The sequence below is a fragment of the Canis lupus genome, chromosome 5 (genome assembly GCF_048164855.1).
Source record: "Canis lupus baileyi chromosome 5, mCanLup2.hap1, whole genome shotgun sequence".
Classification (NCBI taxonomy): domain Eukaryota; kingdom Metazoa; phylum Chordata; class Mammalia; order Carnivora; family Canidae; genus Canis; species Canis lupus.
Window position 1 is genome coordinate 38,275,438 of NC_132842.1, and position 23,517 is coordinate 38,298,954.

General features: G+C 42.8%; 1 long non-coding RNA gene across 2 annotated transcripts; it reads right to left on the minus strand.

The window, feature by feature from the left end:
• Positions 1 to 5,264: 5,264 nt before the first annotated feature.
• Positions 5,265 to 16,039, minus strand: LOC140633574 (uncharacterized). Of its 2 annotated transcripts, XR_012031155.1 has the most exons (3): positions 15,896 to 16,039; positions 6,385 to 6,477; positions 5,265 to 5,477 (listed from the first exon to the last, which is right to left on the minus strand). It is a non-coding gene; the product is annotated as an uncharacterized lncRNA (long non-coding RNA). The 2 variants fall into 2 exon arrangements; XR_012031156.1 differs by lacking the exon at positions 15,896 to 16,039 and adding an exon at positions 8,738 to 9,336 and having other exon boundaries at positions 5,265 to 6,477.
• Positions 16,040 to 23,517: the final 7,478 nt, after the last annotated feature.

Consider the following 23,517-nt stretch of genomic DNA (forward strand, 5'->3'; position numbering starts at 1 on the left):
AACCAGCATTCAGACCCTGGCCATCTGATCGATAAACCACCCCCTACCCCGCCAGCCTGCCCCGTGGTTGATGGTTTCCGTCTTAGACGACCCAGTGTGACATCAGAAGGCTGTAGCACTGACTACAGACTACATATAGTTCCTTTTTCTGTCCCTAAGTGAAGCCAACAACATGCAAATTCAAGTTCCTAATGCAAATAAGCACCTATTTGTTTTCGAGCCAAGCCATTCAGGCATTTTGTATTGCAAGTCTATGGCTCCAAGGCTGAGACCAGGCCTCGATCGAATGTGACGTTGCTGTCAGTACAGATTTGTGCTTACAAGTGTGTGCCGGTCCCTGGAGGCCACATGACACTTAGATGCGGCCCAGCACCGGCTCCTGCGCGCTGCCCCTCCCCGCCACGAGCACAGAGCTGGTGCAGCTGCTGAGCCAGTCCAGCCTAATGCCTGTCTTCATTTTCAGGCCTGGCCATTGTTAATGACATTTGGCCATCACACACACCCTAATAGAATTAGGATGTACTGGAAAATGTGACTTCTATATAGGAAGTTACAAATCCAAAAATTGCCATCTGGATCTTATGTCGTCTTACACAATAAGATAGCACATTTTGGGGGCAGTGTGGCAGCGTCATCTGTAGCTCCTTTCCTCTCTCCCCTTCCTGTCCCCAGCTGCTGAGGCCGGCTCTGTACCTTGAGTGGAATAGGAGCTGGCTCAGTACCTGAAGGATCTATGGCCGTGCCTTCTCTGTTCTCACATTGTGACCACGGACCGGCCAGGACACCTCTCGTTGTATCCTCTGTGATCCTGCAGTGAGGGCTGCTTTTCCCTCCTTAGGAAACCCTAGTGAAATCATCTCCCAGGATCCTTCTTCCATCTCACTCTCTGCAAAGACAGCCCTTTAAATGTTTCATGGATTTTATGAAGGGGGGCCCAGTTTCCCTGAGGATGGCAGGTAAGGAGATGGCAAGCAGAAACCCTCACTAACTGGGAGCTGTCTCTACGGCCAGGGAGCCAGTGCTGCTGCTGCTAGTGCGGAGGGGAAGGGTGGCTTAGGAGACCAGCTGACCAAAGGGAGGCCACGTTGGTTTTAGGCTGACCCTTAACCCAGAGGTCAGCAGGTCATAAAAAGAGTCACAAGATCCGGCTCACAGAAGACCACAAGACCTCACTCCCCCTGACAGTAAAAGCCATAAAAGTTGGGCATTTGTAAAACTCGTTCCCTGTGAGGAACTCCACAGCCCTAAGAGAGTAGAAAAACTAAGCTCTCAACGCAATTTATGAGCCCCAAGTTAAAGAGTCGCCCTTCCTTGTATGGTTATTTGATTATAAAACCCTGGGCGTCTGGGTGGCTCAACTGGGCAAGCTTCTGACTCTTGATTTTGGCTCAGGTCATGATCTCAGGGTCATGGGATTGAGCCCCACATTGGGCTCCCCACTAAGCGGGGTGTCTGCTGCTCACCTCCCTCTTCCTCTGCTCACTGTCTCTGTCTTTGTATCTCTCAAATAAATAAATAAATCTTAAAAAAAAAAAAAACACCCTTATCCTTAGAAACAAAGAAGGGTCCTCTTTCTCATCTGGGAGGAGAGACTGCTACTTTGTGAAGTAGCTCCTTTCTTACTTCTAGAATTAATAAATCTTGGTCTCCTTTCTCTAAATGGCTTGCTCTTGAATTCTTTATTGTGCTGATCCAAGAACCCTCTTTGTGAGGGATCTGAGGCTTCCCTCTCAGGGACTCAGCCCATCAGGTGTTACCACCATTACTACTGTTGCTGCTGCCATTAGTACTGCTACCACCACCACCGCCGCCACCACTACCACCACCACTACCACTATCCCACCCCTACTACTACTACCACCACCACCACCACCACTACCTCTATTACCACTGCTACTAGTGGTCTTGCTCTCACCACTGCGGCTAAAATCCTTGATGCAAGGTTCATGCCTTTAAAATCTCTTGTATTGGGCAGCCCTGGTGGCTTAGCGATTTAGTGCCGCCATCAGCCCGGGGTGTGATCCTGGAGATCCGGGATCGGGTCCCGCGTCGGGCTCCCCACATGGAGCCTGCTTCTCCCTCTGCCTGTGTCTCTGCCTCTCTCTCTGTGGGTCTCTCATGAATAAATAAAATCTTTAAAAAAAATCTCTTGTACTCTAGAAGAGTGCTGGGTATCCAGTAGATATTTATGAACACTCAGCAGCCTAGCTTTATGCCTCAGTCTCACTAGCTGTCCAATACCCTTCAGTGATGCCCAAACATGTGTCATTTCCCATGCCTTTTGCATATTAGCATACCATCTATATGACTGTTTTCAGTGTTCTTTAAATCAGTTGATCACCTTCGTTGTACTTGATTCCTTTTACGGTCTGTTTATTACATCAGTTCCACAGATGGAAAACCCAGCACCTTATGCATTCAGTAGAAGGAGACGTTAAGCTTAATTTATAACTATTAAAAACAAAAAAGCTTGTCCTTGTGCCATCTAAAAACTTCTGTGTCGCCTATGAAATCGGACATTGATGTCTGAGCTTTACTTGAAGGGAGCCAGAGTGTTGACTGTCAGTGTCCCTTAGACCTTACTGCTTTCTTGTGCTCTCGATCCTTCTCATTGCCCAATTCTGCACCTCTGTGCCTACAGACTTTTTTCAGACACAGAAGGCCCCTCTGTCCTGCTCTGTGGCTGGGAGGGAATTCATACCCTGAGAGTCGTTGACTGACAACTGATGGGAATTGGTGTAAAAGTCGCCCAGCTCCCTCCCCACGCTGGTGGGATACTTTGAAGGTATGTCATTTACCTTATTTCCCTGAGTTTCTCTGGAGGGTGGAGTCCCAGTGACTTGCTCTAGTTGCTGACATACTAACACACCCCTTGTTGGCTGCCTGCCTTTCCTCTGTCACCTCTCCAACCCTGTCCCAGTGCCCCTGCACCTCCTAAATGAACTATTTGCTCTTAAGTCTTTGTTTCTTGGTCTGCTCTTTGGGGATCCCAAACCAAGTTAGGGGCTACTTGCACGTCAGTGGATGATGGTCATTTTTATACTCACTAATTGAGGTTTCCATAATGTGTGCTTTACACAACTGTGTACTCTCTGTGCACATTTATCAAATGGCAAATGGGAAGAAGTACGACCGTATTTTTTTTTTAGTACGACCATATTTTGACAAATATTTTATCCAAATATTTAACATTTTCCTACCAAAGTAACAACTTGAAAATATTTTCCAGAAAAAGCAATTGAACTAAGTCTAAACAGTTTCCAGTTGGCTCGTTCTTTTTCTTTCTTTCTTTCTTTCTTTCTTTCTTTCTTTCTTTCTTTCTTTCTTCTTTCTTTTTAAAGATCTTATTTATTTATTCATGAGAGACAGAGACAGAGAGAGAGAGAGAGAGGCAGAGACACAGGCAGAGAGAGAAACAGGCTCCATCCCGGGAGCCTGACGTGGGACTCAATCCCGGGTCTCCAGGATCACACCCTGGGCCAACGGTGGCGCTAAACCACTGAGCCACCCGGGCTACCCAAGTTGGCTCTTTCTAACATGCATAAGTAAACGTGAGACAAAAGTTTATTTGGATAATATTCTCCCATGGAGAAAAGTCAATATACTTAAAGCCTGGGAGTTACTAAGCAGCAAAATTGTTGTACATGAAATTACTTCATTGCTTTGAGAGACTAGAGATAAAGGAGATATTCATCAAGCATTAGTATCATCATAATAGTATCTGTGGTTAATAATTCGCAAATCCTTACAATTTTATCACTGTGCTATGCCATCGTCTCCTGCAAAAATTCAGTCCAGGGAATGATATAGCAACAAAAACAGCTTGGGTTAAAAAGACAAGTTTAGGGATGCCTGGGTGACTCAGTGGTTGAGCATCTGCCTTCGGCTCAGTTCATGATCCTAAGGTTCTGGGATCAAATCCCACATCAGGCTCCCTGCGGGGAGCCTGCTTCTCCCTCTACCTGTGTCTCTTCCTCTCTCTCTATGTCTCTTATGAATAAATAAATAAAATCTTTTAAAAAATTTAAAAAGTCAAATTTATATTTTACTTTGTTCATCTAGATGTTACTTATTTTCTACTTTGTCTCTTCAGAGACACATGTCATCAGGCCCTTAGGTTCCTTCCAACTTTCTGATGTGCCATCATTAGCGTGTGGTCCTGGACACTTCATGCATGGTGGAAGGATGCTAGAGTGCTGTGAATCGTTACAGACGTCCAGGGTCAGGCAGGGAAGAGGGGCCAAGTGCATACAGGGCTAGCTTGCTCACCTGCTGAATTGGTCGTTTAGGGAACCGGAGTACAATCCGACAGCTTCTGTTCATGTCTCATTGGCTTGTACTGTGTCACATGGTCACGCACTTGCAAAGGAGGCTGAGAAATGTACCTTTTTAAAATATATATATATTTTATTTATTTAGTTATTCATGAGGAACACAGTGAGAGAGAGAGGCAGAGACACAGGCAGAGGGAGAAGCAGGCTCCATGCAGAGAGCCTGACATGGGACTTGATCCCGGGACCCCAGGATCACGCCCTGGGCTGAAGGCAGGTGCTAAACTGCTGAGCCACCCAGTCATCCCAGAAATGTACCTTTTAATTGGAACTTCACCACCAACAAAATTAGAATATTGTTAATGAGAAAAAAGGTAGCTGGATCCTGGATCAGCAGCTAGCACACTCTGCCACAGAATGAAAGTCAGAGAAAGCACCTTTGAGGATGTGACATCTCTGCTGAGACCTGCAAATGAAGAATTACCTACACTAATAGGGTGGGAGAGACAATCCAGGAAGCAGGATAGCAGTGTAGGAAAGAGAGAATGGAGAGCAGGGAACAGAGCTTGCTTTCCAGGTTAGTATCCCATAATGAGCAAAGTGGGAGGCTTCCAGCCCTTTCCTGACTTCCCATAGAAAGCATGAGGACGGCAGCCAAGTAATAAAAGAATGCTGAGCAGGAATATTAAGTGTTTATTCTCAGAAAGCGAAGATTATATATCACCATTCCTCCATGACTCATCCCTTCCCAAATATCTTCAATTTTGAGCTCGCGGTGTTTTTTCCACTGTAAGTATGAAATGGTGGTCCCTCTTCCTGCCAAACTCCTCGTCAGCTTTGTTCTGGACTTTGGAAAAAAGAAATCCTGTTTCCTGTCCTTTGTTTCCTGGCTGCAGCCCCTGGTTCCACCCCCTTCTTGGGCTCACAGGGTCTATTTCCGCCTCAAGCGCTCTTAAGAGCCCGCAGATCAGTTTCCTTGTCCTCAGTTGCTAGTTAGTCACACATAGTTATCAAAGAAAATAACTTCTCTCCATCCTTTTTTTTTTTTTCTTTCCCTGTGGATCACTTGTTTTGTTTTTCCTTTGGGTTCTCAGACTCCTCTCTGTGAAGGCAGGAAGAAACCAAGCAGGTGTTGAGGGCCTCGTTCTCCTGAGGAATATACTACAGCAATGTTGGTTTGAGACCAGAAATGAGATCATCAGGTCACTGGCAACACAAGAAGACAAGGAAAACTCCAGTTTGATTGATTGGTTGGTTTAAGATTTTATTTATTTATTCATGCGAGACAGAGAGAGAGACACAGGCAGAGGGAGAAATAGGCTCCATGCAGAGAGCCCAATGTGGGACTTGATCCCCTGACCCAGGGTCACGTCCTGAGCCATAGGCAGATACCCAACCGTTGAACCACCCAGGCATCCCTACTCCAGAGTTTTAGATCTTGGGTGCAGGTGTTGGGAGACATAACACTATGGCCAGGAGAGGGGGTCAAGTGTGCCCTGTATAAGAGAACAGCTCCCAGGTTGGCATAATTTCTTCTGTTTCTAGGCTGGCTGACCTTAAGCAAGTTATTGGACTATACTAAGCTTTGGGTTTTTGTTTGTTTTTTGTTTTGTTTTGTTTTTTCATTTGTAGAACAAGAGCTACTAGTTTCCACCTAGTCGAGTTAGGAGAACTAAATAAAATGAGCAATGTGAAGTGTTCACGTCCTGGTGCCACCTAGAAAGCACTCAACAAATGATCATCATTATTATTGCTAGTCAGATCTAGAGCACATGTGGTTTTTAAATTAAAATAGTAATATTGGGGCACCTGGGTGGCTTAATGGTCACCCTTTGGCTCAGGTCATGATCCCAGGGTTCTTGGGTAGATTCCCACCTTGGGTGAGTGCTTCTCCCTCTGCCTATGTGTCTGCCTCTCTCTGTCTCTCATGAATAAATAAATAACATTTAAAAAAATAGGAATATTCTTTATGACATGTACAAGACTCTGAGCCCTCCCTCCATGGAGACTTGAGGGACAGATAATAAACTCCTTTGATCATGAAGGCTCCTTGGGTGGATGGCATATCCCAATGTGTCTTCAATTTGAGGTCAGCACCAGCTCGCCACTTCACCTGGGAAGTGCCTGAGGATGAGGAGAAGACAGCTGGTTCTGGATTTTCTGCAGGATGTCAGTGGATTAGTCCATTTACAGATGAGAAGTCCAGCTGGAAATACAGATTTGGGGCTCGTGAATGTCACCCTCAAAATGGTGTAGAAGACTATTGCTTTGAATCTTTGCACTAGTCTGCTAAAACTATTCTAATGTTGACTGCAATTCAGAGCTTCATTTCTCTAAACCACTAAACTGCTAGCTTCTGGAAATTGTTGACCAAGATGAGAGGATTTAGTAGGCATGGCTTCGTGAGTGTGTCTGTTACACAGTCAACTGCATTTGTACCTTTTCTGTATCAGGCAATATAGGCTAGATTATGCTGTGGAAACCAAGAGCCCTAGAATCTCAGTGGCTTAAAACAACAACAGGCTATTTTGCTCACATTACATACAGATCACAATACAGATCAGTATTGTCTGTCCCTAGCAGGAAGAAGGGGGACACGTAAAATCATTCTGATTTGTAGAGACTACTGCCCACCTTCCAGTAGCTCCCATTCCTGCGGCCGCACCTAACTTCAGCAAAGAGTTCTCTTGTCAGTGTGTTAGCATTTCTCCCTCTCAATGGTTCTGCATATAGGCATTGTGATTTAAGGGGTGTTTTGAACCTTTGAAATCATTTGGCTTGCAACTGTAGGGGACTGACCAGTGATCTAATGAAAAGGAAGCAGGATGGGGATATTTGAATGGCTGCTAAGAGTCTCTTTTGAGAAAGCAGTAATGTTTCATCTGCTCGCTATGTTCAAAGCCAAACCTGTTCCATACGTTACAATTAAATCTTAAAATAGAAAGTTTGGGCAACAAGACAGTCAAGATATGTATAATGGCAATGTTGCTTTTCCTTGACAAATGGTCAAAATGATCTTTGTAACAATAATAGATTTAGCAAATATAATAGGTTATAATCGGCTCAGTAAGGATAATAGATTATAATAGATCTAGTAAGAAAAGTAGATTTATTAAACCTTCTCCAGGGGAGAGCTCAGGACAGAAACATCATGATAAATAAATCTATGTAGCTTCATTGTCTTATTCCTAATTAATTCTGCTTATAATTTAGAAGTTGAGAACGTATTCTACATGGTTAAAGGATGACTTTAGATCACACCTGCCACTTAAATCACCAAGAACGCATTGGGCTGTTAGACTGGTTTGCATGAAATGTCTAAGTGAAGCCAGCAGAGATATCATTAAGCCACCATTTGCTGCCTGCTTATCATGTGCTGGCACCAGGTTAAGCATTCCATATGCATAATGACATTATGGTATAATGCCATTCTCCCAACAATAGGCAAGACCACTGAGGCTGTGAGATCACAGCTTACACTGTTCTGCACAAGGTCACATTGCTAGTACTTGGCACAGCCAAAGCCTGATTCCAGGTTTGCTTGAACCTGAAGGCCAGACTCTGAACTAGTATCAGTGAATAAATGAAACTCCACTAAGGGAACCCCATAGACTTGGCAGGAAATTTTGATTGGTTGTATATGTTGTTATTTGGTTGTTTTCACAGTTGAGGCACAAAAGGAATTTGCCCAAGGATACATAGTGGATCTTATATCCATCAAAGATTAGCTCTCATTCTGAGAGCTCCCAGTCCTGAGTGGAGCACATTATAGCTGGATTTGGGCATTTTGTTAGGCAGCTAGCCCTGGAAAAAGTATGACTGGTATGTCAGCCTTTTAGCTTATACTTTCCCTGTCAGATTTTTAGAAACTTACTCGCCTCAAACTTAAGCCAAAGCATGACTGTCTCGAAGAGGGAATAGCTTTTCTGGAAAAGAAAGCACTGCCCAGGACCCCAAATTCAGAATCATCTGTTCTGTTTAAAAGCTTGGCCAAACTTTTAAGTTGGCTGGATTCTCTAGGGGTAACCTGGATTTTCTATTTCCCGAGAAGCGGCCTCTTGATACTAATACTCTTTTTTCCTAAGGTCTGAGGACCCTACAAGATAGTCATTGATTATACGAGCATTTTTTGACTGCCTCCTCTGTACCAGACGTGAGCTAGTGATACTGTGGTAGACAAAGCATAGTTCCTGTCTTCAAGGATCTTATAATTTATTCAGGAAAACAGAACATGACATGAACAGGGAGTCCAGTTGCCATTTTCTTTGAGATGCAGTGCCACATTCAACGTGGACTATGCAGGCACTTTCCACCCAAGGTGACAGGGCACAGTGGCAGGAAGTCTTTGAAACTGATGGGAACACACCAGCAGTAAGTGATGGATTCCTTCAATCATTAACCCTATGCCTTAACCACACTGCGCTCAGTTTCTCCCTCTGTAAAATGGGGATGATGATAATACTAACCTGGAAGGACCATTGTAAAGATTAAATGAATAACACCTGTAAAACACCCAGCAGCATGCCTGGTTCATGGGAAGGACTCGGGAACTGCTAGCTAGAATCATAATAACGAAGATGCCAGCAAAGACCAAAGCTTGTAGTAACTGTCACAGTGAGATGTGGGTAGAAATAAGGTCGAGGCTGTTGAGAGGAAGATGTTCAATCCCTGAAGCTGTTTCCTCTGCAGTAGTCACCCCTTCAAGTACATGTTCAGATGCAACTTCCAGCCTCTCTTAAATACTTCAAGAGTAGGCCTTGTCTTAAATTTGTAAGAAGGATAAGATGAAGCTGAAGGGAGGCTGCTTTAAACTGAAACCAAACGCCTTTCCTTTTTCTTTTTTCTCTTGTCCTTTCCTTCCCTAAGGTCTAGGACAATGAACCTCATTTAGATCAAAAGTATTTACCCAAAGCCTGTTTCTATTTAAGATATTTTGGTAGGACAGTGAATAATCCCTTATCCTATTGAGGAATTTTTTCACTGTCTATTATTCCTGGAACAAAGATGTCATTATTAAAATAAACTCTTCATGTAGAATGGCCACTTTAATTATAAGAGTGTCATTCATAACGGCTTCATAAGAGTGGAAGCTCTGACATCATTATCATATAGAATGCTATCAAAGACTTTAGTTCTAAGAATCTGTTAGGATTCTTTGGTGGCAAGCAACAGAACCAATTCTGGCTCGCTTACTCAAAAGAAATGGGCAGTGAGGTTGCTGGCAAATCCCAAGAAAAAGCTTGGCAAATCAGGTTTCAGAAAGCATAAGAACCAGGATTACTTTGGGAACAGGAACCAACAGACAGATTTTTGCTGTCACTTGTACCAGATGAATCAACCTCATTTACTTTTGGTCTCTATTTCACTCGTCTCAAGATTTAATTTCCTGGGAGAGAAGATCTAGTTAGCCAAACATGGCTCTTGGATCCACTGGTCAGCTAGGATGCCTCAGAACACCTTGACTGACATTCCTTCCAAGCCTACCTACTGTAGGAGAGGGGTGGTTAGCTGCCTGGGGAGACTGAGGTGCTGCCCCTAGAAGGGGAGACTAGATTAATGGGAAGGTAACAAGAGTTTTACACTTTGGAGAGTGTCCAGGGTAAAGATGTACTGGGGAGATTATTTGCTGGCGAAATTGAGGTACTGACTTAATGTACAGTAGTCCCACTTTACCACAGTTTCAGTTACCAGTGGACAATCATGGTCCATAAGCAGATGAACCTCCTTCTGATTTAATGTCAGAAGGTCACTAGTAGCCTAATGCTATGTTGCAATGCCTGTGTCATTCACCTCACTTCATCTTACACACAGGCATTTTATCACCTCACATCATCACGAGAAGAAGGATGAGTCCAGTCCAACACCATGTTTTGAGAGATGATGAGAGACCACACTCACATAACTTTTATTACAGTCTATTGTTATAATTGTTCTATTTTATTTTTGTTGTTTGTGTCTTATTGTGCTTAATTTATAAGTCAAATTTTATCATAGATTATAAATATATATAAAAACATAGAAAAGACATACATAGATTTCAATACTATCTGTGGTTTTAGGTATCACTGGGGGTCGTGGAGTGCATCCCCGGGGGGTCGGGGGAAATACTATAGCTTGGCTACAGGGGTCACATTTAATGACAGAAATGAACCTTTGGACTCCTACAGCCAAATAGAAATTATTTCCTCATTTTTTCCAGCTTGCTGAAGCGATGGTTCAGAGACTGGCAGAGCTTCTGAATTACCTGTGGAACTTGTTAAAAATAGAGGAGTTGGGTTTGGCATGAGGCTCAGGCATCTGTATTTTTAATAAGCTTCTCATCTGATTCTATTTACAACCCACTTGGGAGGCCCACTAACATCAAATATCCATAGGATCTGATATAGAAAAAGAACATTGTAGAACTAAAAATGAGTTAGGGTACTTTTAGGGAAAAGATTCAGGTTTGGTGACAAAATTCTTTTGAGGTCTTTACGGTTTGCAGTTAGCCCATGTGAGGATAGGGAGAACTCTTCCCTGTTCATGACAAGCCTGGGCCAAGTGGATCAGGAAGCTTGGGCTGTTGTCCTAGGAAGCACTTACAATTGAGCTCTGCAGGGAACAGGGCCCCTCTAGGGCTCTCCTCATATCTCTAGTGCTGGAGGGGAAGGATCAGATTATATGGGTAGATTACCCAAGTGCTAAGATCTGGAACACAGAAAAGGATTGGGAAACAGGCTTGAGCTGGCACAGACAGGGAAGGTATCTGTTACCTTTATCTTTTTTAACACAACTGAAGAAGACAGGCCACTCTAAGTCTCTCAGCCAACCTGGAGTGAGGAAGAACATTACTCTTCTGCTGGGGAGCTATGTTCCTTCTGGTTCTTCACCTGGCCACTCCTTAATCATTCTTTGGTCCTCATGTACACACCGTCTCCTCATGGAGGGCTCCTGGACCCCCTTTAACCTAAGCCCCTTGCTGTCCTTTCTTGTGGACAGCTGTTCTTTCCCAGGGTCAGCTTCATGGGCATGCACCCTGTGTAATCCCACAGGGCCCTGTGCTGTGAAGGACTGCATGTTTGGTTTAATACTGTGTTATTGCCATCTTGAAATCTTTTTTTAAGATTTTATTTATTTGATAAAGAGAGCAAAAATAGAGAGCATGAGTAGAGGGGAGGGGCAGAGGAAGAGGGAGAGGGAGAAGCATACTTCCTGCTGAGCAGAGAGCCTGATTTAGGGCTCGATTCTAAGACTATGGATGGGATCCCAACCTGAGTCAAAGGCAGATGCTTAACCAACTGAGCTGCCCAGATCCCCTGCTGTCTTGAAATTCTTAATAATTTTTGAACAAGGGGCTATCCATTTCCATTTTGACTGGGTTCTATATAGCTCTTAGATTATATCTAAGGTCCTTCTCTTTCCTTTCTTTTATCTTAGTACCATTTAATCGTGGTGGCCCTAGTGTCTAGCACCATACCTGCTACTGTATAAAGGCCTAATGAATATTAATAATGGCCATTTGAAATTTGACCATGTTTGACTTTCTTTGTTGACTTATTTTTATTTATTTATTTATTCATTTATTTATTTATTCATGAGAGACACAGAGAGATAGAGACGCAGAGACCTAGGCAGAGAGAAGCAGGCTCCATGCAAGGAGCCTGATGTGGGACTCGATCCCGGGACTCCAGGATCATACCCTGGGCCAAAGGCAGATACTCAATCTCTGAGACAGCCAAGTATCTCTTGTTTGACTTATTTTTAAAAAGTATATTCATATGATTCAACATAAAGTATTCTAAATGAATGGATGAATGATTGTAGGAAGAAAGGTACTTTGAACCCGATGGGTTGCTGACCCAATATCCATTTGCCTACTTCCTCCCTACTTTCTTCTTATCTTCCTTCTGCTAGTTTTGATCAGGTGTTCATTCCTCCCCAGTGACCTTGAGGAGACTCCATCCCTAATTCCAGGGTAGATACTGACAGCCTACATATATTCTCTCTTCTGAGAACATTCTTTCTTCTGACTGTGGACACTATCAGGTTTGAATGAGACTCCTGGAACTACTGCAGCCACCTTGCTACTATCCTGATGGTGAAACCATCCCAAAGCAGAGAGCAAAGCCAAAGGAATTGTGGAAAAGCAGTATGAGGATATAGTGTGCATGGACACTGATCTGTCTCTGAACTTTTTATGTAGGACAGTAAAATTTTCTGTTATTAGTTCTGGTTGTTTATTGCTATGAAATAATTATCCCAAGACATAGAGGCATAAAACAGCATCTGTTTTGTAATATTTCACAATTTTGTGGGCCAAAAGCCAAGCAGGGCTCAGGTAAGTGATTCTTTTTTGTGTAGCATCAACTGAACTCACTCAGTGGTATTCAGCTGGCTAATGGACTAATCTGAAGAGTCCAACATGGCTTCTCTCACATATTTGGCATCTTGGTGGTGATGGCTAGATGCCTAGGCTCAGCTGGGAACTTCATCCAGAGCATGTCTATGTGGCCTCTCCAGGATGGCCATCTCAAGGTAGCCAGGCTTCTTAGATGGGGCTCAGGGTTCTCAGAGAAAGTCCTAAGAGGCGAGAAGTGGAAGCTGCCAGTCTCTTAAGGCCCAAGCCTGGACTGGCGCAGAAGCACTTCTGCCATATTCTATCGGTTGAAGCAGTGTAAATGCTACCCAGATTGAAGAGGAGATGGCGTACATTCCACCTCTTGATGGGAAAGTACCAAAGAGTTTATGGCTACCTTTAATTCTCCACATTACTGAAGTCAATTTCTGTTACTTACAGGCAAAAGGATTCTAAATAATTAAGTTAAATTATTCAAGTTAAATATTCAAGTTAAATTAAATTCAAGTTTCTTTCTACCTGGGAAGATATTTCTTCCTGTTCCTCTAATACAAGGATCTGTCAACTTTTCCCACAAATATCCAGATAGTAAATAGTTTAGATTTTATAGGCCACACAGCCTCTGCCAATGATGCATGAAACCAGCCATGGAAAATATATAAATGAGTGAGCATGGCTGCTTTCCAATAAAAATTTTGTTTATGGTCACTGAAATTTGAATTTCACATAATTTTCATGTCATGAAATATTATTTTGTTTTTTTCTCCCAACCATTTAAAAATATAAAAACCATTCTTGCTTTTTAGGCTATATAAAAAAAGAAGACAGGCCAGATTGGTCCCTGGGCCATATCTTACTGGCCCCTAACCTAACACATCAAGCTTGCTCCAAGCCCAGGGCCTTTGTGTGTACTGACCCTCTGTCCAGAATACTCTTTTCATGGACTTCACATGGTTTGTACCTTCTCTTCAGTTGGGTTTTTTTCCTTTTTAAAGATTATTTATTTATTCATGAAAAACAGAGAGAGAGAGAGGCAGAGACACTGGCAGAGGGAGAAGTAGGCTTCCTCCATGGAGCCCAATGTGGAACTTGATCCCAGGAGCCTGGGATCTTGCCCTGAGCCAAAGGCAGACATCCAATCACTGAGCCACCCAGGTGTCCCTCTTCAGTTGGGTTTTTTTTTTTTTTTTTTAAGTATTTATTCATGAGAGACACGGGGAGAGAGAGAGAGAGAGAGAGGCAGAGACACAGGCAGAGGGAGAAGCAGGCTCCACACCAGGAACCCGACGTGGGACTCGATCCCGGGACTCGATCCCGGGACTCCAGGATCGTGCCCTGGGCCAAAGGCAGGCGCCAAACCGCCGAGCCACCCAGGGATCCCCTTCAGTTGGGTTTTAACTCTAATATCACTTCTGTAGAATAACCTCCTCTGATAACTCTTTCTAAAATTGTTTGCTTACATTTCCTTGATAGTACTTCTCACTATCTGAAATCTTGTTCATTTATTGTTCATACATTTATTTGCTGCCTCTTTTCTACCCTCACTGCAATAGAATATAAATGAAGCTGGGATCTTGCCTGTATGATTCTCCTCTGTATGCCCTTTCCTTAGCCCAGTGCCTGGCACATAGTAGATGCTCATTAAAGATTTGTTGTATTCAGGTTAAGTGATTACAGGTCAGTTTTCTGGGGCTTGACAAGAGCTTAAGAGGCTACTCGGTTTATACTCATTGATGAGAGAAAGGTAGTAAGAGCAGAGGAAGGAGATCGTCCATCCTTACAAGTGTTGATCTGTCTGTTATTTCCCAGGGTTTCAGGGAAAAGCTGAAGGAAAGATTCTCTTGTATACTTCTGAAGGTAACTATTTCCCTCTCTTGGCAGATTTGAATAACTTACTTTGCCTGTTTGGAGGCAGGAAAGGGGGGAAAGAACCTTAAACGACCTATTTGAGGAGAGAGAGTGTCATCACTGTGCTTGTGCAATCGTGTCTGAAAGCTGGATTCCTCTGGACCAACAAGGTATGATTTCACAAACACCCCGGAGCTCCCTGAGGGGAAATGGCAAAGGTCCTGGGTGGCACAGCAATGACAGAGATGACAGATTGGGGATAACATCAGGCTAAACTTGTCCTCAGAGGGGAGGGAGGAAAAAGCAGGAGCAGGTACAGCATTTCAGGACAAGAAGGCTTCAGCTTGAACAGAGTGTACTGGTGGCATTGGGTGGTGGCCAGAGCCCAACAATTGAGCACCGGGCTTTCCAAGCTTCGGGGTAGAAGTGGCTGCCATCCAGTCCTCCAGTCCTTCCTCTAGTTATTAAAACAGGCAGATCGCTAGGGTAGTAAGAGCCCTCTGGAGGTGAACACAATAAACAGGAGGTGTCCATGGGAAGCAGTGAGGATCACAGCCTAATGGACCTTACACCATAGAACCATAGAATGTTGTAGGTTCTGTGAAATCAGGTGAGGAACCAAGAGTTGGAACAGAGAGAGGAGAAACAGAATGAGGCTGACGAAAACAGAAAGGCTGACCTACAAATGCTGAGCACAGTGTGGGTTGCAATTCGTAGGCTAGTTGGGCTAAGGGAGTTTCTATGACTTTAGGCAGTTGATTCTCTGTTAGTGGATAAAGCAGAAAAAATAATGATGCAATTATGTAACTTATTTGGTCTTTTTGGGTGTAAACGGTGGGAAAACTAACAAAGTGTGACTAAAGCTTCAAAGAGAATTGATTGGTTCATATAACTAAGAAATACAACAGTATACTAGCTAGCTTCAGGCACAGTCAGATCTAGGCTCACAGTGTCTTCAGTACTTGGTCAGTCTCTATCTCTCTTCATATTTCACCTCTTCTTTCCTCTATATCAGTTTCATTCTCAGACAGGCTCTCCCCATTATATGGTGGCTCTCGTGAGCTCCTGGTATATATCCATATTGATCTACCCAGCTTCAAGTTCAACAGAGTGCCTTTGGCCTGGTTGATCTAACAAGTCCAAGAATTCTACCTTATTGCCTCTGATCGGGTCATGTGCCAGGCCATGAACCAGTCATAAGCCAAGGGCATCACAGTGCTTTATTGATCTCACCCTGGGTCACATGCCTTCCCCTTGAAGCCCAGTATAGTCACTCTACCCAAATCACTTGGACTGGAAATGGGGAAGAAATGGTTTCCCAAGACAAACTCAGACACCATTATCCTAAGGATGGGTTATGGATGCTGGGTAGGCAAAGGCCCAAACAAAACAAAAAGCAAACAAAAATTAGATGTCTACAGCCAGTAATCATCACACTCACATGGCATTGACCAGAAGCCACAACCTCTCTCACCAGTAGATGAATGTAGTACTAAGTAAATGATGCCACCAGGTCCTAGACATTCAATTGCTTTCACAGTGACAAAGTTACATCTTCTGGTTTAAATCACCAGTAGAAAATTAACACTGAGAATAGAAAATAATCATAGTCCATGAGAAAAAAAGTATTCAAACTGATTTAAAGCAAAAATCACAGAATAGCACAAACTTGGTAATTAAATTTGGTGACCAGAAATGCAACTATTGCCCAAATAACCTTTGAATTGCAAGCTGACAAAAGTCTCTTTTTAAAAAGATTTTATTTATTTATTCATGAGAGACATACACACAGAGAGAAGCAGAGACAGAGATAGAGGGAGAATCAGGCTCCTTGCAGGGAGCCTGATGTGGGACTCGATCCCAGGACCTCGTGATCATGACCGGAGCTGAAGGCAGACCCTCAACCACTGAGCCATCCAGGTGCCCCTCTTTTTTTTTTTTTTTTTTAAGTCTAGATTTATCTAGAGGTCCATTCTACTTTCTACTCAGGAATAATTCCTGAAGAAATTTTAACATGGGAGAAGGGGGATCCCTGGGTGGCTCAGCGGTTTGGCGCCTGCCTTCGGCCCAGGACGTGATCCTGGAGTCCCAGGATCAAGTACCACATTGGGCTCCCTGCATGGAGCCTGCTTCTCCCTCTGCCTGTGTCTCTGCCTCTCTCTCGCTCTCTCTGTGTCTCATGAATAAATAAATAAAATCTTAAAAAAAAAAAAAAAACGGAAGAAGGCTCAGAATAAGAAAGCCTTTCTAATACCTGGTAATGTGTGTGTACTTGGTTCCTATCTCACTTTATTTTCATGATACTGCACCCTTCTAGTCCTCCATACTTCTGACTACTTTGTTTCTGTATCCTTTACCCAAGCCTGAACCATTGGTATTTTCTGGAGTGTCCTGGTTCATTCCCAGCTCTGCTCTTCTTACAGAGTAAATCTTCATTCAGTTCTTTCCAGCAGGTACCCATGGACAGCGTCCTTTGGACCAAGTACTGTGTCAACAACCCTCGTGGGTTAACTCCCGATCATCCGTGTGCTAATGACACCCAATCTCTGAAGTCCAGACTTTTCTCTTCACATTTACACTCCTATATTCACGTAGGGGTATTTTGTAAGTACCTCTTAAATTATGGATAAATGAATGAATGCTTTTCCTTTAAAGTTTCAAGTTCAGTGCACCTGAAATGAAATCTTCTTCTTGCCTGATGTTACTGCTTGTACTTGGTAATAGCCTCAAGAAGAGAAACCATAAGTTTATCCTTGCCTCCTCCTTTTGGTCTCTTTCACATCAAGTTCCACTTCTTTCTTTTCTTTTCTTTTCTCCTTATTTATCCATGAGAGGCACAGAAAGAGGCAGAGGCAGAGGGAGAAGCAGGCTCCTGCAGGGAGCCCGACGTGGGACTTGATTCCCGGACCTGGGATCACGCCCCGGTCCGAAGGCAGATGCTCAACTGCCAAGCCACCCAGGTGTCTCCTGCCTCACCGTTTCTTAAATCTGCCTTTCTCCCCCATCTCCATTCCTCCTGCCTAATCCCGACCTGTATCGCCTTCTCCTTAGATGCTACCACAGCTTCCTGACAGTCGGCCTGCCTCCAAACATGTCCTTATAGCACCCATGCTCTCCTGCTTCAGTGGCTGTTTCCTGCTGAACAAAGATTATACTCCTTGATTACATTCAATAAAGTTATCTTGCTCTCTGCTTTCCTTTCCAGCCTTACCTTCAGAGTAACTTGCCTCAAACGTCTGTGGTTTCCTGCACACAGCATCAGATTCATGCCACCACGGCTTTGCTTACATTCTACATGCTGGTATATGACCCACTGTGTATGTTCATTTGTAGTCCTCTATGTAAGCTTCAGCTGAGGTGCCGGTCCCTCTAGGGAGCCTGGCTGACCCTCTTTAGGCTGTGCTGGGTATCCTCTACTTGGTCCCTGCAGTACACTGGGCATCCCTCTGTCATTGCACTGTGAAGATCTTGTCCTCTTGCCATCACCTGGACTCCTTTGTGAGTTCCTCGAAGATGTGGACATGTCCTGTTCATCTTGACTCCCCAGAGCCTCACTAGCACCTGAAACCTAGTTGAATTTCACAGGTGTTTGTTGAAGGTCTTTGTTTCCTCTTATGTGGAACATATGTTTTAGCTTTGGTAGCTTTCATGGTATGAAAAGGTATACCCTAAGATACTGAAACCAGAGGGGATTGTTGTTCAAGACTGGGATAAAGGGTTACTGGCAGAAACTTGGAGGTGATCTTATTTACATTTTTGCTCAAAAGACTGACTCTAGGGCAGCCCCGGTGGCCCAGTGGTTTAGCGTGGCCTTCAGCCTGGGGTGTGACCCTGGAGCCCCAGAATCAAGTCCCACCTCAGGCTCCCTGCATGGAGCCTGCTTCTCCCTCTGCCTGTCTCTCTCTCTCTCTCTCTCTCTGTCATGAATAAATAAATAAAATCTAAAAAAAAAAAAAAAAAAAAGACTGACTCTAGGCACCAAAAGCAATTGCTTAACGACCCTAAAATATATGCTGGTCTGATACCATGGGATCAGAAAAGTGACTAATAAGAAGCAACGGGTGTTGGTGAGGATGTGGAGAAAAAGGAACCCTCATGCACTGTTGTGGGAATATAAACTGGTGCAGCCACTGTGGAAAACAGCATGAAGTTTCCTCACAAATTAAAAATAGAACTACTGTTTAATCCAGTAATTCCACTACTGAGTATTTACCTAAACAATATATAAAACACTAATTCAAAAGTTTTCATGTGCTATGTTTATTGCAGCATTATTTATAGTAGCCAAATTATGGAAGCAACCCAAATGTCTGTCCATAGATGAATGGATAAAGAAGATATGATATACATATATCACATGTATATATTCAGATTATGGGGGGGGTCATACTGAAGACTCAGCTGACAGAGTTTGGCAGTAATTGGAGGTAGCTTAGTAGAGGGAGGAAAATCATGCTTGTAGGGTTTTTGACCTGAGCACCTGTGGAGTTGGATTTGTCATTGGGAGGAGCAGATTTGAGAAAATACAGACTTCAGTCCCAGTCCCTATCTAAGTTTGAGTTGCTTATTAGGTATACAGGTCAAGTGTTGAGCAGCCAAGCTGTGTGTGCCTGTCTGGAGGTCAGAGGAGAGGTTAAAACAGGGTAGGTATTCGATGTTTGTTAGCATGCAGATGGTCCTTGTGGCCCTGAGGCAGGTGGAGTAATCTAGGAAGTGTGTGTGAGTAGAGATTTTACAACTAACCTGGGAAAGTCCAGTGTTCAGAGGATGGGAGAATGAGGAGGAGTGAGCCAAGGAAACTGAGGAAGAGGGACCCGTGAGAAGGGCGACCCAAGGGTAATGAGTGGGAGGTAACCCAGAGGCCAAGTGAAGAAAGATTATTGTGCCTGAAATGACAAACAACCTAGCAAATGCTGATGTACCCTAGTCTCTGGGAACTGTATTTCTCTTTGTGTGTGTATGTGTGTGTGTATGTGTATGTATGTGTGTAACTCCTTTGGCCTGGAGTTACCCAGGTATTACACACTCCCTGTGTTCCCTTCCCTAGAAATTCTGAGCCGTTGTGGTCCAGAACTTCAGTACTAGATCTACGTGGTCACAATTTTACTAGTTTTCTTTTCCTCTTGTGGCAGCCACAAGATCAGTTCCCCTTCCTTTCTATGCTTCTAAGGAAAGCCTGAAGCTTTTGCCAGGGCTGCCCATTCATAAAGTCATTCATTCATTCATTCATTCGTTCACTCACCAGTTACTGGGTTTTTACAATGTGCAGGTGCTGTTCTAGGCACAGAGGAGAGAGCCATGACCAACCATGGTCCCAGCTCTGTCCTTGCCAACAGGGAGCTTACATTCTAGTGGAGTGGGGAGGAGGTAGGGAGAAGGGAGAGGTAATGTGTGTGGGATGGTCATTAAACAAACAAGTAACTTAAAATTGTTATGTATGCACTGACCGAAACAATCAAGGGTCTGAGATACAGAGTAACAGTGGAGACTAAGAGAGTGGGCTGTTTTCAATTAGGAGGGCCAGAAAGCTTCTTGAAGATGAGATCCGACTATCTCCAAAGTAACCAGCAAAATCTTTTTCTTTTTTTTAGAGTCCTGAAGTGAACCTGTGTTCCTAGTTCCTAGAAACCCCTAAGGCTCTTGGTTTCCTTCTGGTTTAGTGGAACAATGGAGAAAACCTATAACCAGTTCTAGCTTCAAGCACCATTCCCATTCCGGTTTACACTGTAACTCTGAAAAATCAGTTTTTTCACAGTTTCATCTCATATCCACCAGAAGAGACAAAAGATCATAAAAATGGAATTTATTTGAGTTCATCTTCCAACAACGTGGCCAGTTACTGCTTTATTTAGCTTTATTTACTTAGTTACTGCTTTACTTGTTTTTGAACATTAATATAGTGCAGACATTGGTCTATGTAAGCGTTTTATGTGCATGCTACCATTTAATTTTTACAACAGCCCTGTGAGGTAGGTGCCATTGTCATTCTCATTTTATACTTAAAATGCCTGAGACTTAGAGAGATTAACTGTGGTCATACAGCCAGCAAGCAGCAGAGCTGTGGTTAAAACTCATGTCTGTTTAATGCTTGAGATGTTGCTTTTGGCATTATTTTATAAAAGATGAAGGGTGCCTGGCTGGCTTGGTAGGGGGAGCGTGCGATTCTTGATCTCCAGTTCATGAGTTCGAGCCCCACGTTATACATAGAGACTACTTAAATAAATACAGGTTAAAAAAAAAAAAAAAAAAAAAAGATGACATGAGAGCATTCTTAACTACTGCATGTTTTATCTTTTTTTTTTTTTTTAAGATTTTATTTATTCATGAGAGACACAGAGACCAGGCAGAAGGAGAACAGGCTCCTGCAGGGAGCCCTATGTGGACTTGATCCCAGGACTCCAGGATCATGCCCTGGACCGAAGGCTGGCGTTCAGCTGCTGAGTCACCCAGGCATCCCTGCATCCTTCATCTTCACCAAATTATTCTTAGCTAAGAAATTTAAATACAGGGGCAGCCTGAGTGGCTCAGCGGGTTAGCACCATCTTCAGCCCAGGGCGTGATCCTGGAAACCAGGATCGAGTCCCATGTCGGGCTCCCTGCATGGAGCCTGCTTCTCCCTCTGCCTGTTTCTCCCTCTGCCTGTGTCTCTGCCTCTCTCTGTGTGTCTCATGAATGAATAAAAAGTATTAAAAAAAAAAAAAAAGAAAAAAAAAGAAATTTAAATACAGATTCACAAGGGTAGGGCTTCTCATAGTTGAATGATCTTTGGGGTGTTTCAGTGACCTGTTAATCAAATTCCATGCTAAAAAAGAAACAAAAAACCCCCTCCATCCTAAAGTAAAAGTGAGATTACTTTGTGATTTCAGTTTTAAAACAAGCACTTATTGTCTTTCAGGAAGGCTATAAATAGAAATTCAAGGAAATATTTCAACTAATAAAGATAAAAATATTTTTTGTTAAAACATCAAATATTTGGCTTTCATTTCTTAGCTCACTTTATTTTTTTTTAAGATTTTAAAAAAAGATTTTATTTATTCATTCATGAGAGACCAGAGAGAGAAGCAGAGACAAAGGCAGATGGAGAAGCAGGCTCCCTGTGGGGAGCCTGATGTGGGGCTCCATCCCAGGACCCCAGGATCATGCCCTGAGCCAAAAGCAGATGCTCATCCACTGAGCCACTGAGCCACTAAAACTCCCTTAGCTCACTTTAAAAACTATAATTTCAAGATGTTTTTAGCAAGCATGGTACATTCTGAGGTTTTAAAAAGTTCATATAATAGTAATACAAGTTATAATTTATTGAACATTTATTACACCTGCCAAGTACTAGGTATATTACTTCACTGGTTCCTAACTATAACTCTCTGTGATAATTACTTATTGTCAGTCTTCTAAAGATGAAGGCGTTGAAACTCAGATAGTTAAGTAACTTGCTCGAGATTCAAAGTCATTGCATCAAATCCAGTATTTGAACCTATGGATGGAAACTGATGCTTTTTTCATCATACAACTTTATTTTTTATTCTGCCTTCAGAAGGGTTCTTTCCTTATTAGATTATTTTCATTCTTTAAATAAGTGACCTTGAGGAAGTATCTTTCTTCCCTGGTATTCAGTTTCCTTGTGTTTAAGACAATGTGATTGAATTGGAGATTTTCCATAATCTCTGTTAGGTCTAAAACTACATGGTCCTGTGAGTCCATGAATAGCCCAGTTCAAAGGTGGTTGGTGTTCCATGGGACTCCTCCTCATTCGTTCTCTTTGGGAAACAGTAGGAAATTGAATCTTTTAAATCAATTTAGTACGTATATCTACTATTTTTTATACTCATGAATATATTACCTGATCCTTTTTAGTTGCAAAATGTTTCCTCACTGTCATTTATAATACTCATCACTAACAATAGGCTAAAGAAATAGTTTTGAATTGCTTTTCCTTTCTTTCATTTGGTTAGTCTGGGGTCAGCAAGCTATGGCTTGTGGGCCAAATCTAGCCTACTACTTGTTTTTGTATAGCTTATTAACTAAGATTGGGTATTATATTTTTAAATGGCTGGAAAAGAAAATTAAAAGAATAGTTTGTGACACCTGAAAATTACATGAAATTGAGATTTCAGGGTCCATAAAGCTTTTTGCAACACAGCCACCATATTCATTCATTTATGTATTGTCTATGGCTGGTTTCCTGGCACAACATCAGGGTTGAAGAAGTGCAACAGAGCCTGAACGGTCCAGAAAGCCTGGAAACCCTTTCTAGAAAAAGTCTGCTGATCTTCGGGTTAGTGTTGAAATAACAAAGCAAGGAGGCCAACTGAGGTTGTTCTAATGCCTTGATAGCCTAGTAAGCAAACCAAAATCTAAGCAGGACTCAATGCTCTTGAATCCGAGAAAAATGAAACTGAAGAATGACCAATCACAAACAGCCACCCAGGCTTTCCCACATTAGCAACCACTTAAGCTATAACCAAATAATGGCTTTGCTTCCAAGTCTTCTCTATAAAAACTTTGCCCTTAGGTCCTTTCAATGCAGCACTCCCAATCATTCTGTTTGGTGCTGCTTATTTAGATTGAAGTTTGCTCAGATAAACTCTCAAAAAGCTTAATGTACCTCAGTTTATCTTTTAACATCTGGGACACTGTACTGATTGCCCACTGCTGCTAGGCATTCTACAGGTCACAGGGACATAGTATCGAACAAGACGCACAAGTTCCCTGGGCTCAAGGAGCCATGTCTAAACTCAAATAAAAAACAAACAGGGAGCCTGGCCAGCTGAGTTAGTGGAGTGTGCTACTCTTGATCTTGGGGTCATGAGTTTGAGCCCTACATTGGGTGTAGAGATTACTTAAAAACAAAACAAAACAAAACAAAACAATCAAGAAACAAAGTTGGAGGGACACAGGACTTCCAAAGTTAAATTATGCCAAAGGATTTTTTAAATACAGCTACTACCTTCGCTTATCATCATTTACTTTAAGAAAAAGAGTATGTATGTTAATACAAAAAAATTAGTGTATTAATACCAAATTTGTAGGAAGAACATAATCTCAAAAAGCACTGCCTCAAAT